The following is a 19,076-nucleotide window of genomic DNA, read 5'->3' on the forward strand; positions in this document are numbered from 1 at the left end:
GTTGATCATCAACATGATCAGTAACTTTTAGGAGTTGAACTTTCATTTACACATCCATTTACTCTATATGTAGCATAAAAATTGGAATTCACTTTCAATACTAGGATATGTAAACATGGGCATTCCTTTCCTAACTTCTTCAATCCACTTTTTAGAAAGTAATTTAAGTAATCTATAATCAAATGCAAACACTGCACTCAAACTACATAATTTATTTTCTATATGAAATAAAGATATACTCTTTATTTTCTTGAAAAGTATAGATTTTCATCTGGGCTTCTGTATCAAGATTTTGAGTCATCAGATCATTTTCATTGACTATGATTTGAGTACAGAATAACTTGTGTGCACAGAAACAACAAATCAATTTGTCTTTGCTGTTTTCCTGGTGTGTTGCTGAAAGACTGTGTTCTGTCCACACAAGGTCATGGCCCTGACCTGGAAGTGGGCTTTGCTGAGTAAGCAGGTCAGAGATTATCATGATTGCAAAATAAGCAAGAAGGCATGAAAGTAATGAAGAAAGACAGAGTTGGGGGAAAAACCCAACTTAATATTAATTAGCCTATAAGCTAAGCTAAACACAGTTTTTGCCCAAAGATAAAAGAAATTCTGTATAGGACAAGAAAATGTTTAATGAAATACAGACTAAAATTTATCTGTAGTTAGTTTACTTAGAATACTGATGTTTTATCCTCTTAGGTATATCTTTTCAATAACATTTAAGACTGCAGTAAGGTTAAGAAGTAATTTCTGAAAAGCGTTTAGTCTGTTTTTGAGTCTTCAATTAGTGACAGTCACCAGCAAATGTTGAGCAAATTTTGGAAAAATTAATTGCACCTATAGAAAGTCTTAGTACATTACTGCTTTGGTTTATTACATACTATATATTAATAAAACATTTAAATGTGTTTAATTTACTAGCAAGAAGTACCTGAGACATGGTGAGATTTTGATTTCTATGGTAATAAGCTTTAGGAATGTAGAAAACAACATCTTATAATCTGTAAGCCTCCAATACAATCTTGCAGTGTGACATGGATTCCTCCATTACTTAGGAGTTAGCTGAGCAGACATCATATGTGAGCTACTGCAATTATTTACAATTAATACTGCACATTTTTACTGCTGGCATGTTAGTTTGCATTTTCCTTTTATTTTCATATCAAATATTTCACACAGTCATGGTATTATACCGATTACCAACTCAAGTCCATCAATAATCATCAATATTTGCAGACTTTTTTCTTATTTGATACTGCTGTTTTTACATACTAGTTTATTTAATTATATTCACTTGAAATTCTTACTTAGTATAACAGAAGATTTCATTAACTCTCTCTAGGTAAAAAAATAAACGGATATAAGAATAAGAAAGCAGACATAAGCAGAATTTATTTTTTTCAGGCTCAAAAGCCTCCTTTTGAGTGTGCCAATCAGTCTAAATGAAGAGGATATTCTATGATAAGTAAGCCCTTGGGATCAAGGATAGAAATATCAGCACAAAATAGGTATGAATGTGTTTACTGTTAACGTATGTAAATGGATAGGGTGAAATAATTAATCCATGTTCAAGAAGTCCAGGCAATCCTCCTAACTTGCACTTTGCAAGATATGATTGTTGATTTATGGTTCTGGGACAGCTAATGAGTTGCATTAGAATCCCAGTATGTTCATGTTTGAAAAGAACTCCCTAGCATCTCAACAAAATTTCCCTTTTTATAAATGAGGAAACTGAGGCTGTATGGACAGAAGGAACTTGATGAAAGTCACACTACTAGAAAGTAGCAGGGCCAGGACTTAAAACACAGGTCTTCCATTCTTTTTAAGAAAATTTTATTGAGCATCTCCTATGTACATAGGCTTGTACTGAGTCCCAGTTAGAAGAACAGTACATGAAATACAATCCCTGGCCTCAAGGAACTTTGATTTTAGTGAGGGTTACCAGACAAGTGAACAGAAAGCAATACAATACGAGTTATTCTAGGGGAAGCACAAAGTTTTATTAGACCACTTTGAGTTGGGGGTGGTATGAGGGCAAACAACAAAAATTAGGAGGGTCAAGGAAAGCTTCCAGGTGGATGTCAGGTTTAAGCTGGGCCCTGAAGTAGCTAGGTGAATGGGGCACAGTGAAGAAGAAAGAAAAAGGAAGAACATGATCCTTAGAAAAAAAGAAATACCCTAAGAATAAGGCCATAATGTTTCTGGCTAATCCATTATCCATATTAACACTTTGTTAGCCTGAGTATATCACAATAGAGTCTGATCATCTCTGAGTTCACAGACAGAGTCCAATGTATAGACTTTGAAGACTGAAAACCAGGCTTTGAAACGTGGCCTCAACTGAGAAGTCCTGCGTAGGCGACCAGCCAGTGGCAGCCCCACAGTGGTCGTATTGCTGTCCCAGCCAAGCGGGTACAGCTGTCATCCTCCTTGAGCCCCATGATCTTTGGCTGTAAACAGGCGTAATTGCTGTCTATTTATCTATTTCACAGCGATGTTGTGATGATGCTCCCCTTCCTCAGTGGGAAACAGAATAATATGTATTTCACAGTGATTTTGTGAGCATTAAAAGATAACATAAGTAAACCCACATAATATTAGCACTTGGGTAGTAGGAATACAATTCTGTTGGTTTCTTGTCCTGTGATAATGCAAAAGCAGTTCTCTGGGAATCTGACTCACCCAGCAAAGATAGAGGAAAACCTGTGGCCTTCACTTTATTCACTTACACCAGGATCTACCCAACTGACTTAACTGACCTGAAGGACGTCAATGAATGTCAGATTGTGAAGATTCTCCTTTTTAGAGAGACTTTCTTAATCATTAAAACAAAACAAAAATAAGAAAACAATACACGGAGTTTATTCTTCCAGCCCAGTCATCCCTGAACTGGAATGCCTCACTCTAGAATGCCCACCCCACCTGGGACTGCCCTGCACTCACTGGGATGACTGGCAACTGCTTCTCTGCTCCCTGCTGGGAGCTTCCCTCCCCTATCTCTCCACAGACACCTAACAAGCCTTCAGACATTCCTGCAGTACAGGCAGAAAGGAGAAAGAAAATACAGGGAGAATTACTTTGGGGAAGGACCTGCGAGTGGGTGGTACCTGGATGGCACTAGAATAAATTTCCCATAACTTGGCAACAAGTGAAATAAAAACATCTTCTGAGAGTTGATATATAAAATCAATAAATGATGAATCCTAGGAAAGACTTTAAAGTCCCCTTAAAGTGACCAGGCCAGTACAAGACTTGACTGTCGCCACTGACATAAAGAAAGAAGTCCATTGGCAACCTAAACATGGGAACAGGGCACTCAGAGGGAAATCTTACCCATCTGAACACTGGCAAGGCTGAGATACATCACTATGTTCCCTATGCCAAGTATTTCTCACAAATTATTTTATTTAGCAATTACAACAAACCAGTGACATAGCTCATTCTGTTCTTCTTAAAAACAGGAGAGGAAACAGCATGTTTCCTAGTGCTGCTGTAACACATTAGCACACATTTAGTGGCTTAAAATAACATAAATTTATTACTTTACAGTTTTGTAAGTCAGAAGTCTGACAAGGATCCCTTTTGGAAGCTCTAGAGGAGGATCTGTTTCCTTGTCCTTTCTAGATTCTAGAGGCCACCCACCTTCTTTAGCTCATGTCTCCTTCCCCCATCTTCAAAGCCTGCAGTGTCCCATCTTTCTGACCATTCTTCCATAGTAACATCTCCCTCTGACTCTGAGCTCAGCCATGATATCTGATTTTTTTTTACTCTCCAAGAACAATTTTCACACCCTTGAGGGCAATACTGCCCCTGCTGGGAATTCATGATTTATTCAAACAGAAATATTAATACTGAAGTGAGTGCCTGTTGTTGATCTTCCACCACAACCTCCCCAATTTTCCTTCCTCTGGTATGCGCCAGCCATGCAGTTGGAGACTGATCCAAGGCTTTAAGCTTTGACCACAGAAATTGATGCAGAAAAGGTACATACTAAAGCGCTCAGCCAATGAGACTTCACTATTTTGTTTTCTCTACAACAGACAGTAGAAATGCTAACATTTGTATATCAAACAAATGACCAGCTATGAAACATATTTTCAATGTAATTTTTAATATCCTCTGTACACTTAAATTAATCCAATTCTTAGGAAGAGCTATGTATTTATTTCTTGGTCCTAGTTAAAATAATGAATGTCCTTGATCTAATTCTGCCATGGTTTTTATTACTTTTCTCAATAACAAAAGCCAGAAACAAAATTTGATTTTGCTTCTAGCTGTTTAAATAGATAAAAATTAGCATGACTATCAAAATCCAGGTTCGTCTTGTCAGGTTGAGAGGAAAACCAGGGTTACAACTGAAGAAGATGAATATGGACACTAACAGGAAAAAGTGCTTGGCTAGTCAAGTAAACAAATAAGAAATGCAAGTCCCCAATAGAGTAGGTATAGCGCACTGCACTATAATAAGCAAACTGTCTCTTTATGATCATTTTCCTAGAGAAGATATTGCTAAAGTAATGCAGATTTTCTAATGAGGTGGTAGCAGTAGTATAATTATAAAAAAACTTTAAATTTTCATTCATTAGCATTTTAAAAGTTTAATTTTCATCATTAAAGGCCTCAAATATACATTACTGCCCCTTTCAGAGACATGTAGCGATAACTGAGACTAATAGAAGCATCTGAATCAAGGGGCAATGGCAGTATGGCTTCTGTGGCCTAAAATCACAGTGATCATGCATGTGATCTTGGTTTTATACGGAACCTCTCTGGCCTGAAAACTGTATCTAGAAAATTTATTTTAATTCAATTGTACAGTAGCAAAATATATTTTTGGCAGTTAAGCTTCAAATTATTTTCCAGCAGGAGGAGAGGTATATCTCATCATTGAACTGGAGGCCTGAGAGCCACAAAGTTGCAACACCAACCTTCTACCGCAGAGCGACATTTTCTCCTTCATTATATCCTCAGGTATTTTTTACTTCGCTTGCTAGTCCCCTAGCTGAACTCGGGGTCAAAACACGCTGCTCAGGTTGGCGCTACAAAGCCACAGGCAAAGCAAACTGTTGTCCCCCAAATCCATTACTTCCTTCCACCTGGGTGCACAGTCACCCATCTAAAGGTCATAATTTCCATCCTCCCTTGCAATTAAGTATCTTCATGTAGCTAAGTCCTGGCCAATGGAATGTGAATGGAAGTAATAAGCAAAACTTTCGGGTTGTACCTTTAAAAGGAAGGGGTGTGCTTCCTACTTCCTTTTGTCCCTTTCTTGCCAGCTGAAGTGTGACAAGAACTTGAAATGGAAGCCATAAAGTAAGGACGACAGGACAACCTGCCAGGAAGACTGTGCAGCTCTCCCACCAGCCTGTATGCCTAGACTGTGAAATGAGGGAGAAACAGACTTTTGTGTTTCTAAGCCAGTGTTGTTTGCCTTTATCTCAGCAGCCAAATTGGCAACAAAACTAATATTTAATCCAGAAATTTCCTGCACTCCAGCATTCACAACTCTTCTTTTTTCAAGACAAGGTGTGTCTCTGTTGTCCAGGCTGGAGTGCAGTGGCTCCATCACAGCTATTTGCAGCTTCAACTTCCCAGGCTCAAGCAATCCTCTTGCCTCAGTCTCCCGCGGAGCTGGCATTACAGGTATGTGCCACTATGCCTAGCTTTTTTTTTTCTTTCATTTTTTGTAGAGACAAGGTCTGGTTATGTTGCTCAGGCTGGTCTTGAACTCCTGGGCTCAAAGATCTTCCTGACTTGGTCTCCCGAAGTGCTGGGATTACAGGCATGAGCCACCACATCTGGCCCTGCATTCACACCTTTGGGTTAAGAAGGTTTCAATATCCTCAAGACTTATATATAAATGTCCTAATACCCTGAACAAATCACAATGGACAGGTAAAGAACTGATTCTGAATTAACATTACAGTTTTTCTTTTAAGCTGAATACTGGGGATAAATACACAGAAGCACACAGAAACCAGCAAATGATCCTTTTATTTAGTTCCCACAACTAAAGTGGGATGTGAAAAACTGAAGAGGATGTAGAAAAGTGCATGCACACAAACAGGTGCACGATGGCAAAGGATTGGCCTATTCAGTTGTAAATCTAGCAGTCAACTTAATATCCCTGTTTCAGACAAAGGATGGTAATGAACTGAGCCTTCCACAATGGAAAAAAAACCATTTTAAACTACAAGAAAGACTTAACGATTTGGAGAAACGTATTCTCTTAGCCTGTAGTTAATCATTTTAGTTACTGAGGAAAGTTTTGAAATCTTTTTCCCTGCAGATATTTTTTTAATTGGATAGATTTTAATTTTCTAGAATGTCATGTTAGAATTCTGCCCTAGGAGGACAAGAAGGAGGGAGTGAGGATGGAGATTATCTCAACAAGGTCCTTCATCCAGGGACCAGGGCTTCCAATCCTTCCTCCTCCCCCGAGTCCCTTTCCCTTCTTTCTCCTTTTTCTTCTCTCTTTCTCTCATGACACTAAGTTGGTTTGTGCTTACAAGAGAAGCAACAAGCTTTGTTTCTCCTTGCTTTATTTCTCATGACCACATGCTTTGACCTATGTCCGTTCTATAATGTGCCACAGATTGCAAAATTTAATGGTAGGAACAATGTGAATGTGTATGTAGGTGTGTGTATCTGTGTAGGGATGTGGGCATGTGGGGCGGGGGGGTGGGGAATAGTGGGTGGAGCTAGAAAAGGAGTTTCACAATGGACCCAGAAGCAATTCACAGACACACACACGCAGCCCTGTTCTGCTCTGCTCTATCCTACCGTTGGGAATTCAGATGAGGAACTCTAGTTTTGGGGGTGAGGGGGCAGTGTCATACAACGGCATCAAGCCTCAGGCCTCAGTACAGATCCATCTTCAAGGACACAATTCTACTCATCCCCTCAATGGGTCATGTACCATGCTAGTCCTTTTGGTAAAAAAAGAAAGCGCTTCTTTTCAGGTAGATACATTTGAAACAAAACAAGAGCTTATTACAAGGTGATGAAAGCCAAAATAACAGTACTTTATTTATTTGGAGGAAATCCCATATTGTGAGGACATTGCTGACCACCTGCCACCTGCTTCCCCTCCCCCAAGGAGGAACGGCTTATCTCATTGGTTCATTTGAAAGAATAAACCCACTCCCCACTCTGATAGGATCCTTCTGTTTGCCTGCAAAGAGGGTACCTTCCCATCTGCTCTTGGCCATGCAATAAGCTTTGGGCGCAGGCCCTGCCCCTGGTTGGGGAGGACAGAGGTAGAGAAGGGACGTAATGTCCCACTCTGCCTGTACTGCGTCTCCTTACTGCAAGGGCAAAGTATTAGCAAACCATCCTGGCCCTGATCTAAAGCCACATTTTCCAGTAAGCTTTTATCAGAAAGAAAACTGACATTTTACTCTCCCCTTGCCTGACTGCTCTCTCTCTCAACATTACCTGGCACACTGTAGGAAACTAGTAAACAATTTTTGAAGGAGAGAATAAATGGACTTGGGTGGACCAGTTAGCTGACCTCCTAAAACCCCAGTGAAATTGTTCTGAACTTGAGGCACTATGTATTTTTTATCACTCACCCCGTAGTTATAGTACTTGCACATGGACCATATATGTTATTTATTTATAAAGGTTAAACATGTGGCTCTCTATTAATATATCGCATACTTCATAGAAATACTCTAAAATAGAAATTTGAAAAGATATGGAAAAAATGTTAATATAAGCTCCAATATATTCTTACACCCCCGAGGATTATTTTGAGCACTCCACTTTGGAGTCCACTGGTCTAGACTTTCAGTACTACAGAAGTTCAGAAGAGAAGGACTTAGAAGTCTGGAGTAGTCCAGACAGACTCAGCTGGACTGGAAAGGCCCTGGTTCACAGCCTTGCACTCCTTGACACATGCTGTAAGATGACTTTCAATTTGGAGAAGATGCTCAATGTATATGTGTTAAAAACTGGAAGGAGAAGGTCAGGACTGAGCTAACAGTTGCTGAATGGGCAGGATCTACAGAGCTAGAAGGAAAATGGGAGGGGCATGCCAAGCGAGACTTCTCTGGGAATACTTTATTCTAAGAACAGGCTTATCACAGAAATGGGATAGAAGTTGGCTTTCATCACACTGACTTGAGCGCCAACGTATTGCAGACTAACAGGAAATAATGTCAGTCATTGGAAGACAGAGAAGAGTGAAAGTGACGGGTTACCTTGAACAATGAAGGTACAGAAATCTTGATTTGATTTGCTGTAGAATAAAATATGGAACCATTCAACATTTTAAAGATACAAACATCATCATGATATCTATGTTTTGTGAAGATTACTCTGAGGTTAGGGTGCAAACCGGATGGGAAAAAAATTGGATTTGGTTAGAGCAGCTCAGAAGAGTCTCAAGTGAGACTATTAGAATTTGATTAGAGTGATAAAGGTGGTAATAATGAATAAAGTATGAAACCGAACATCAATTAGAAAGAATATGACCAAGTCTCAGTAAAATATGGAGGAAGAAAGAGAAGAAACCAAATACTCCTAGAAATGAGTCCACCATTTAAAAACTAAACAACCCTAATTGATTTCTTCAAGTTGTTTTTTTTTTTTTTTTTTTTTTGAGACGGAGTCTGGCTCTGTCACCCCGGCTTGAGTGCCATGGCATGACCTTGACTCACTGCAACCTATGCCTCTTGGATTAAAGTGATTCTCCTGCCTCAGCCTCCCGAGTAGCTGGGACTACAGGCGCCCGTCACCTCGCCCGGCTAGTTTTTTTGTATTTTTTAGTAGAGACGGGGTTTCACCGCATTAGCCAGGATGGTCTCAATCTCCTGACCTCGTGATCCGCCCGTCTTGGCCTCCCAAAGTGCTGGGATTACAGGCTTGAGCCACCGCGCCCTGCCTGATTTCTTGAAGTTTTTTATCCTGTTTTGCTAGAGTAAGTAACAGCAGTGTGAGTTGATATTTCCTTACTCCTATTTAAAAGCTTGGGGCTCAGCCTCTAACCTCAAAGAAAATTTGTGTGTGTGTGTATTTTTTTTTAAGAGGCAGGGTCTCATTCTCTCATGTTGTCCAGGCTGGAGTGCAGTGGTATAATCATGGCTCACTGCAACTTTGAACTCCTGGGCTCAAGGGATCCTCCCCTTCAGTCTCCCAAGTAGCTAGGACCACAGGTGTGCACTGCCACGCCTGGCTAATTTTAAATTTTGTTTTAAGATAGAGATGGGGTCTCACTATGTTGCCTGGTCTCAAACTCAGTTGCCTGGTCTCAAACTCCTGGCCTCAAGTGATCCTCCTGCCTTGACCTCCCAAGGTGCTGGGATTACAGGTATGGCCCACTGCATCCAACTAAAAAATTCTTAAACATGGAAGATGGACTAAATTTTCAAGAGCCCATGATATTACTAAATTTGCTAGAAGATGCAACTTAGGAATGGCACTCTGCCTTGGAAAAAAAAAAAAAAAGGAAATATCACCTTTGTGTGTATGTAGTAAACAACTCCTGATTTTCTGCATGTGAGTGAGCAGAGCAATCTGGTCAACCACAAGGTGAAGACCAGTATTAAATTCATGTACCTTTGTGCCAGGTTTTTCCTATATGTGAACTCCACTGTATTTCTAGCCATAGAGTTTAGTTCTAAGATAATTTAGCCAAATGAATACTAAAAGACAAGGAATAGAGGTGTAGGTCATGAAAATGCTGGAAGAAAAAGAAATCCAAGCATTTTCATCAACTAGTGCTAATTCTGTGAACAGGTCATATGATGTGCCTGCATCTGTATAGTTCATCTTTTGAAACCTGTGTGCTAGATCCCTCAATGACTTATTCTGAAAATGGTCTCCTAAGATGGTAAGAAATGACCAAAAATTACATAAAGCTCACTTTCCAAATAGAGTTATGCAGAAAATAATCTGCCATCTGGCTTTCTGGCTAACTTCACTTCTTTCCTTTTAGGCAGATATTATTTTATCCAGACCACACAGTTTGTTCGTCTAGTTGGTTCACGAAAATTTCAGAACATGACTCTGTAGCAGGAATGTTTGACAAGTGACAGAACATTAGCTGCTTAACATCAGGCCAGTTTCCTTGTCTCGGTGGTTAAGCAAGTCTCTCCCAGGCCACGTGTGCTTGGGTGCCTTCAGCTATAAATTCAAACTGATGATCTGGTGATATCTTTGATATCTCTCAAAGATCATGTCTCCAATGCACTTTGAGACATGTATTGCTCATGTACATATACTGGTGCTCAGAAATTAACTACGAAGATTTTAAAACTCAGTGCTACTTCATGAGAAACATTATGATAGTCTACTTGAATGCAGACCGATCTAAACCAAGTCACTGTACTTGTCATTTCATGTGAAATGGGAATAAAGTTTCCCTATTCTTGTTACATAAAAAACAACCTGTGCTTTAAAGTTTAGCCAAGGTGTACTGCAGTATCGGAAAAGTAATTTGGTCTAGGTTGGCTTTTCAAAACCCATTCAAACCAAGAAAAGAGGCATTTGATTTTTTAAAAATCAGATCAGTTGTACAGTTATTTTTTCCCCTCTCTACGTTTTTCGAAAGGCAGGAATCAATGGTCTTTGTAACCACCTACCTGTCTCCAAAGAAAGTGACAGGCTGAGCTGAAAGTTAGAGCCTCCAAACTTCTGCCAATGTAAGGGAGGAAGGCTTTTAATGACTCTGTGGGCTTGGCATTATTTCTCAGTGGCCTCACTTTGCCAGCAATGCTAAGGGCTGCAGCAGAGCCTAAAGCATAATTCTACAGACACTGACAATGAAAGGACCTTCAGGAATGTAGTAACCAAGCCTACAGAAGCAGTTTAGTAGGGAAAACACATGTCCAAAAATATCTGGCCCCAAATAAAGGTGGAATGAACAGAATTCAACATCTGTGAAGAATGTTGGATGATGACATCATAGTTCTCAAGAAAATGTTCAGTGAGAACGTCACACAATTTTAATAAGCAAAGCTTATCTAGATCCTTGAAAATAACAATTTCATTGCTATGGTTTGAATGCATTCCTCAAAGTTCGTGGGTTGGAAACTTAATCCCCAATGCAACAGTGCTGGGGGGTGATTAGGTCATGAAGGCTCTGCCCTCATAAATGATTAATGTCCTTACTGCAGGAACGGGTTAGTTATCTGGAGAGTGGCTTTGCTGTAAGAGCAAGGTGAGCCCCGTCTTGCTCTCTTGCCAGTCATGAGATGAAGCAGCACAAAGGCCCTCCCTTCACCAGACACCAGTGCCATACTTCCTAGCCTCCAGAACCATGAGCCAAATAGACTTCTGTTCACAAATTACACATTCTAGAGTACTCTGTTACACAAAATAGGCCAAGACATCCATGATCCCTAAAGCTTTATTAGTCATTTACCAAGCCATCCTCAGATTTTTATTTCCTATTGAATCTAGTTGATAAGTTATATTGTTCATTTGCATAATTCCATTTCCTCCACTATGTCTTTGATCCCGAGTATGACATCATGGAGTCAGAGAATGGAAAATGTTTCTATATTTTGGGAGAAAAAAAAAGCAATGTTTGTGATAACTCATTTTTTCCCCTCCTTCTAAGCTAAACACTTATAATTCTTAACATGTTTTTTTCTTGGAACCATTTTTTTACTTCTGGCTTTATGTAAAATGTGAGAATTTTCTATCTCAGAAAATGGCACTAGTTCATCTCTTATGATGTCCCCATTGTATGTTCATTGCCAGGGAGACAATCTGTTTAGCACCATCATTATTATTACTATAAACAGACGGTATAATGTGCTTTTATGCATGTTTATCACTTTCAGTTTCAGAACTGTGTTATTTAGGCCTTGATCAGAAAGGTTTTCATATGAATAATGAGCCTGACTTTCTGGTCTGAAATTCCAATACACTTTATAGATACAAATAATACCCATTTACCAAGAGTGGACTGACTTGTAATTCAAATAAGAAATTCAAAACCACAGAGGTAAATGTACTATTAGTGTTGGGCTTAGACCTGTAAACAGGAATATAATTCATGAATTTCATTAATTATTTAGCCAACCATTACACAGATATTTCTCAGTCAAGTTGTAAAATCTTAACATTGAGGTTTTAAGTGTATTTTACAGGTACACACGATAATCTTAATCTCTAAAGACTTGGAAATAAGGAAACAACCTTCTTTATTTCCTTACGAAATAAGACTCAGTCATCTAATTTTCACCTTCCAGGTGTAAGGATCTTATCAAATAGCTGAATACTGAAGTCAGAGACAGTCAGAAATTGTCTGAATTATATTCTGTCTGCTAATTACCTGCAAATGTGTTTGCTTCACTGTTTAAAAAGGCATAGATGTATGTGTCTGCATAAACATATTTGTATACACAATGGAATATGGAATGGAAGGAGAACTCAATTCAGAATTTAAATTTGTAACTTCTAGTCTTGCTTTCAGTAGCTCAAATGTATCAAGTTCTCCGAGTCCCAGTCTCACCATCTGTAAAGCAGCTGTGAAGACCAAACGTGTGTGGAAACCTTTCGTAAATAGTGAAACAGAAATCACTAAATGCACATGAGGTTTGTCTGTTTGTGTGTGTGGTTGTTACACCTTGACCCAATTCACATGAACATGACAATGAATGGGGCTTGTCCTCCTTATCTGTCTCACAGACATCCAGATTTTTAAAAAGGATACTTGTAAATCCAAACGAATCAAAGTAAATGAAGGTAAAAAGAATCACACCACATTAGAGAAAATACTGAGGAGCCCACCAGATCCAGCCCAGCAGGTGTTTGGGGTGAGACCCCCTAACTGTGTCTTTTGCACAGCTTCTCCTTCCATTCCAGAAACCACGATTTTTCCAGAAGGACCAAGTTTTTCCACAGGCGGTCTCCACAGCAGTGCCGCAGTGGCTCTGGCATTGAGGGGGACAGACAGCAGGCGGGTGAAGGGCAAAGAGAGGAAACAAAAGAGATGTCTGAAAAGGGAGAGATGGAGGAAGGGCAGCCTTTTATGTCTACGGGAAACCTGTTTGTCAAGTTCTTGTAAGTCAGGGATTGTACGTATATCCAACCATACTTTACTACAATTAAAATAAAAGTCATTCACAGTTGACATTTCCTAAATGTCATGTATAGCTATGAAACACAACCCTGGCAAGATGTCAAAGGTACTGCCTTTGTTGCTAAAATCTGGTTTGTTCAGGCACAGCAAATAACTAACAAACTCATGGCCATTTTCTCTTAAATTGAAAAATATTTTCTGATGCATCCCAGAAAGCACTTTTAAAATACATCTACAGACAGTTAAAAGCTATTTGTATTTTCTACAAACTATCCCTCCAAATGGGAAGAAAGGAGAGGAATAAGAATCCTTGGCAACAGCTAGCCTCCCGCAATGGTGAGGGTTTGAGAGGCACGAGAATGAAGTAGGTAAGTTTAAGTGGGAAGAAAAGACTGAACTCCATTCTTTTTTATTTATTTATTTATTTTGAGATGCAATCTCGCTCTGTCGCTCAGGGTGGAGTGCAATGGTACAAACTCGGCTCACTGCAACCTCCACCTCCTGGGTTCAAGTGATTCTCCTGCCTTAGCCTCCTGAATAGCTGGGATGACAGGTGCCAGCCACCACACTCAGCTAATTTTTGTATTTTTAGTAGAGATGGGATTTTACCATGTTGCCAAACTGGTCTCAAACTCTTGGCTTCAAGCAGTCCTCCCGCCTCAGCCTTCCAAAGTGCCAGGATTACAGGTGTGAGCCACCGCGCCTGGCCTGAACTTGATTCTTTACTAGGGCAGGCTACACTGCCCAAGACCTATGGCTCCACTTCCAGGATCACAGGGTAAAGTTAAAGTCATCTCATTGTATGAGAGTGAGGAACATCAACATCCCTCTCTATTAAGAGCAGAGAGCCTTTGCTAAATTCCATGGTCTTGGCTATGCCTCTTTCCCTCTTTGGGATAAATGACAGGGTCTGAGCTAAAAATTCACACTATTAAAATTATAGACCGAGGCAAATAATTATTCACAGTTAGTTAAGCTTAAGTTTGCTCCAACATGCCTCCCTGAAGTGATTCCTCTCAAAAACAAACATACTTGGGAAATGTTTAACTTCATTAAGCCCTCACTGACATCAAGAAGGTATATTTCCAATGGACACTACCATGCGAAATATGGATTGGACAACTTAACGGAAGGCCCACTTTGCTATTTATGGAATGTTCTCTTCTCACTGTAAAGAGAGGACCCGAGTTCTGCCAAGAAAATGTAAAAGCTGTAGTTTCCTATAATAGTGGTGCATATTTCTGTTTTAGACCATAGCACAGTACTTGTAGAAGTCATTGCTTCAGTAACAATTGATTATGTGTTCATTTCTCAAGGACAATGGGTCTGAGTGGCAAATACCTTCAGAATTTTTTTTTTTTTTTTTTTTTTGGGATAAGCTAAACTAAGTCAGATTTCTTTGTGAAAATAGGGGATGTGGCAAAACAAAGGGCAGTTAGATTCAAAGTTTGAAATTTTTGGGTATCATAGCTATAGGTGGTAGGGAATGGTGAAAGGTTAGAAGAGGGTGGAAATATCCAGAGACCACATCCATTTGCTCTTCTTGTTTTCCACTTCAGGGGTAGTGACTTCTTTTGAAAAATGAAAGGTTTATTTTCATAACAGGCAGTGAGGAATAGTTAGGCAGATGTGTGTGGGTTGGTTCTGGCCCTTGATTAGCAGACGGGAATGATACTGCCTTTAAGTTTCACCAAATATATCCGTCAAAACACATACAAGGGACCTCCACTTGGATTGCACAATCAAGATCCCAAATTTCAATGCAGCGATCATGCTGTTTTAGGAAAGTTTAAATGGAGCCAAATTTCCATTTCCAGAACTGTTCTCAGATGTGGTTAACAGATTACATGGACTTTTTCATCTCCTCTTCTTTGCTCCTCTAGGTTGAAAAGTCTAAAATCAAGGCATTTTTGAAAAATTTTCTGTGTTCTGATCAAGGAAGTACTTGATAGAGGCCAGATGTCATTCTGCTACCAGAGTATCCTTTCTCAGAACCACAGCAAGAATGTTCCCAAACCTTTTAAAGAAAGTACGTGCCATGTACATGTAGATGCTGTTGTCAGAGTAGTTCAGACTTTGGGCAGCTAAAATTGGAATGTGCCTTTGAGAACACTACAAAGTTCACTGTGTGGCTGTGCATGTGTGTCAGTGTAGGTGTTCCCCTCTCCTGCTTCCTCATTTTTTTCCCCTCATACGTGCAGGTTTTTGTGCTGTTAATCCTCTTGGAATGTAGCTCTTATCAGCACCTAGAGGAATTCATTACCCCTTCACCTTCGCTGTTCTCCAGCCCATGAGGCTAAGGAACAAGAGAGCAATTGTCTGGGGAGCTGAACCCTGAATTCAGGTGTGCTGGCACTGAGTTACTGTCTACCTGATTTTTCCTATAATCAAAAGGGAAGGGGAGAAATTAATAATGCTTCTCTCTCCAAGGGAGCAGGAGGAAAAGAGCCTTCAGGAATAGAGGCCAAGGCCCCCTGCCATTAAATCCAGCTATTTTAAAGCTAAGGGTTAAAAAAGAAAAAAGAAAAAAAAAGCAGCAGGTTAGCAGATTGAAAAGGGATTCTAAGCTGTGTCGGCATAACAGAGCAAATGATCAATACAGTGGGGGTAAAAACTAGTTAAGCCAGTTATTTGGGATAATGTTTAAAAGAGAGAAAATCATGCTTGTTTACCTATATACATATATATATAAACTGCTGCTGGTTATATAGTAGACTCAAAACCAAAATATTTTGTATTTTATATAAAGCCTGCAAAAACTCATTTTATGTTCTTTAAGTATATGCCCTTCTCTATCACCCTTAAATTGCCAGTTTTGTTCACACAAGAAAATAAACTTACGATACAAATATAGCACCACCTCTTTTGGTTGTAAACCATGAGGCTTTGCCACACTGTCAGGCATTTACAAAAAGTAAAAGGCAAGACACAAACACCCATCAGTCTCTGGCTCTTTCTTCAAGCACGTAAACTGAGATGTACACTGAAATGGGAAACTACCCAAGCCAGAAAGGTAGCCAAATAGACTGGAAAAGAGATATAGCAACATTCTTAGAATCCATTAAAAGGCAACAGAAAGCAACCATTAATTGAACAACACTCAACTAGATTGACAAGATAGAACTGAAATGGCACAGGGGGCTTCCACCCTCTTAAAGAGCCATGTCAAGGAGCAGGGGATTTATAACCAAAACCCTCAGATATTTCTAGAAGCCAACAGGGAAACCTTATACCAAAGACTACATCATTGTTAGCTATGTTTTTACAAGGTTGATTTATAGCTGCATAAAAAAAAAAAAAAATCTCGATCTATAACTCCTCACTACTGAAGGGAGAAGTGAATAAAAAAATTTTTATGTCCCATCCTTCAGTTTAAGGCTATGTAAATCAGTCATCAATTCTGAATATTGTATTAGATGAATCCCTTTGTTAACAATTATGCATGTCAGAACACCAGGAATAATGTAGTATTAACTAAAATACATCAGGTGTTGGAGAAAAGTTACCGACAAGGTAATATATTTATTTTTTAATGGGAAAGTTTAGTTCTTGGCAAAACAAAATATGTGTCATTAATTTAATTTTAATTTCTCAGGATTTTGAAAAGCATCTCAACCTCAAATGTTTTTACTGCAAATATGTTGCTATAGTCACACAATCTTCTACTATACATTAAGTTTATTCACTCAGCAAACATTATTCCTCTGTATTCCTGGTACTTACACACTTGGAGAAAAGCTTGCTATTGCTGGTTAGTGCATCTAAAAACACAAACACTGAGATGTCTGGCACTCCCTCCCAGCAAGTGCTCAGCTACAGAAGAAATACACAAATGCACCTCTCCCTCAGAGTTCTCACTGCTTGCCACCCATTGATTTCATAGTGGTGCATTTCATTTTCAAAACACTTCCATAAACATGATTGTGAACCATGCTGTGAGGTTAATTTTTGGTGATAACACAAAACCTGAGATTTGTTTTTCAGAAGGTTCTTGGCAGTGACTGAACATATGGTGTGATCTTTGCGGAGGGTAATTCCTCACTTGCTTCACCCATTCTCTGTATTGCTGAAGCCAAGAGCCTCAACACTCCAAAGCAAACAAACAAAAAAAAAAGTGAACCACACTCAGCCCTAGTCAGTCACTATCCACAGGATTTTAGGTCTACTTAAAATTTAAATTTAGGCCAGGCCTGGGGGCTCATGCCTATAATCCCAGCACTTTCGGAGGCTGAGATGGGCAGATCACTTGAGGTCAGGAGCCTGCGACCAGCCTGGCCAACACGGTGAAACCCCGTCTCTACTAAAAATACAAAATACAAAATAGCTGGGCGGGGTGGCGCACACCTGTAGTCCCAGCTACTTGGAAGGAGACACGAGTATTGCTTGAACCTAGGAGGCAGAGGCTGCAGTGAACGATCATGCCACTGCACTCCAGCCTGGGTGGCACAGTGAGACTCCATCTCAAAAAATAAAATGAAATCAAAATATAATATAAATTTAGAAATTTGTATTAAGAGAGAAAAATTTAAATAATACATTTTTTAAAATGGCTATTAACATGGGGTGGGGGTGGTTAACACTGTGCTGATCTCTATTTTCTTCCAAAACCTACTTGGATAGTGAGAAATTAATTTTTAAAGGGTACAAGCCCAAAAGGACAACAAACGAGAAGATGAGACAAAAATGGCTGAGGCATGACACAACCGTTCAGAAAGATGGAAAGCAGACAAAAGAGTGGGAACTCGATCCAGCAGAGGCCGCTAAGATTAAGGGCCCACAGATAAGAATACAGAGAAGCCAGTTGTCTGACGACCAAAGAACCCCCGGAAGGCTGAGAGGGGTGACAGACCCACCTCACTCACAGCAGCCAAGCAACCATCCCCCCAACCCTGTGGGACACATGTGGTTTCCTCTCTAGAAAACTGAACCCAACAGGCTGAGACCCCAGGCATTATGGAGGGCAGGCTGAGGCTCCAGGTTGAAAACAAGTCTGTCTGGGCACTAACAGTGAGGCCTCCAAGCTGTCTCCCATTCAATAGCCTGGGCAGTGACTACTCTTAGACCCCCAGGCAGGAGATGTGAATTTCAGTCCTGGGTAATGGAATCACCACAGTAGGAAGACATTTAGATGTTGACACTTTGGTGGGAGGACGGAGTAAAAGGTGGCTTGCAACAAACTGAATTTGCTGGAAGGAATGAATTCCTGCCTTTCAGTGCTTGGGTGAGAATGGCAATTAATAGGAGACCAGAAGGAGAGGGTTAGAGGATAAACAGGGTAGTCTTTAATTTCCCTGACCTGGGCATTGAGAATCTTGGGTTTCATTTCTGCCTGTGTCTTTGACTCTTTCTCTTTTCTGAGACGAGGTCTCGCTCTGTTGCCCAGGCTAGAGTGCAGTGGCACCATCTCAGCTCACTGCAACCTCCACCTGCTGGGTTCAAGAGATTCTCATGCCTCAGACTTCCGAGTAGCCAGGATTACAGGCATGTGTCACCACACTCGGCTAATTTTTTTTGTACTTTTAGTAGAGACAAGGTTTCACCATGTTGCTCAGTCTTGTCTCAAATTCTTGACCTCGAACGACCCACCTGCCTCGGCCTCCCCAAATGCTGGGATTACAGATGTGAGCCACCATGCCCGGCCTATGTGTGTGTGACGCTTGATGTAGCCTGTGAGTCATTTCTCCTTTCTAGACCTCAGCTTCTTCGTTTGTAAACTGGAGGGTTATGGCCCTAGGGTCCTGCTATTCTCAGATGTTGGAATACTCTTCCCAGAAGGTCTAAAATAACAGACGGAATGCTGGTGGTCTCTAACGTGATGCCAACTGCAGGCTTGAGACTTTGCTGACTTCTCAGGGTCCTTCTGCTCCCTCGGCAAGTGGCTGCCATTCTTAGATGTGATGCAATAACACCATTCTTCTTTTTTAAAAAAGGCTGTTTTAAACAAATTTGCACCGAAAGTAGAGGACAAGATCCCAAGATAGTAAAAGCACCTAGGATATGTCAATACTGACTCTTCATTTTTCTATACAAGAAAGTAAAA

The 19,076-nt window shown here is 40.1% G+C and overlaps 1 protein-coding gene across 5 annotated transcripts in view; it reads right to left on the minus strand.

The window, feature by feature from the left end:
* Positions 1–19,076, minus strand: part of SPATS2L (spermatogenesis associated, serine-rich 2-like) — a 171,899-nt gene that overhangs the window by 111,368 nt on the left and 41,455 nt on the right. Inside the window, exon 1 of one of the 5 annotated variants that reach the window (XM_011974545.1) lies at positions 16,760–16,861. The exons of the other annotated variants lie outside the window; for them this stretch is intronic. The gene's annotated coding sequence lies outside the window, so the exon portion shown is untranslated. Of the gene's footprint in view, positions 1–16,759; positions 16,862–19,076 lie in introns of those variants that run through there. 5 annotated transcript variants of the gene reach the window in all.

This window comes from Mandrillus leucophaeus, unplaced genomic scaffold (genome assembly GCF_000951045.1).
Source record: "Mandrillus leucophaeus isolate KB7577 unplaced genomic scaffold, Mleu.le_1.0 Scaffold146, whole genome shotgun sequence".
In the NCBI taxonomy this organism is placed as follows: Eukaryota; Metazoa; Chordata; class Mammalia; order Primates; family Cercopithecidae; genus Mandrillus; species Mandrillus leucophaeus.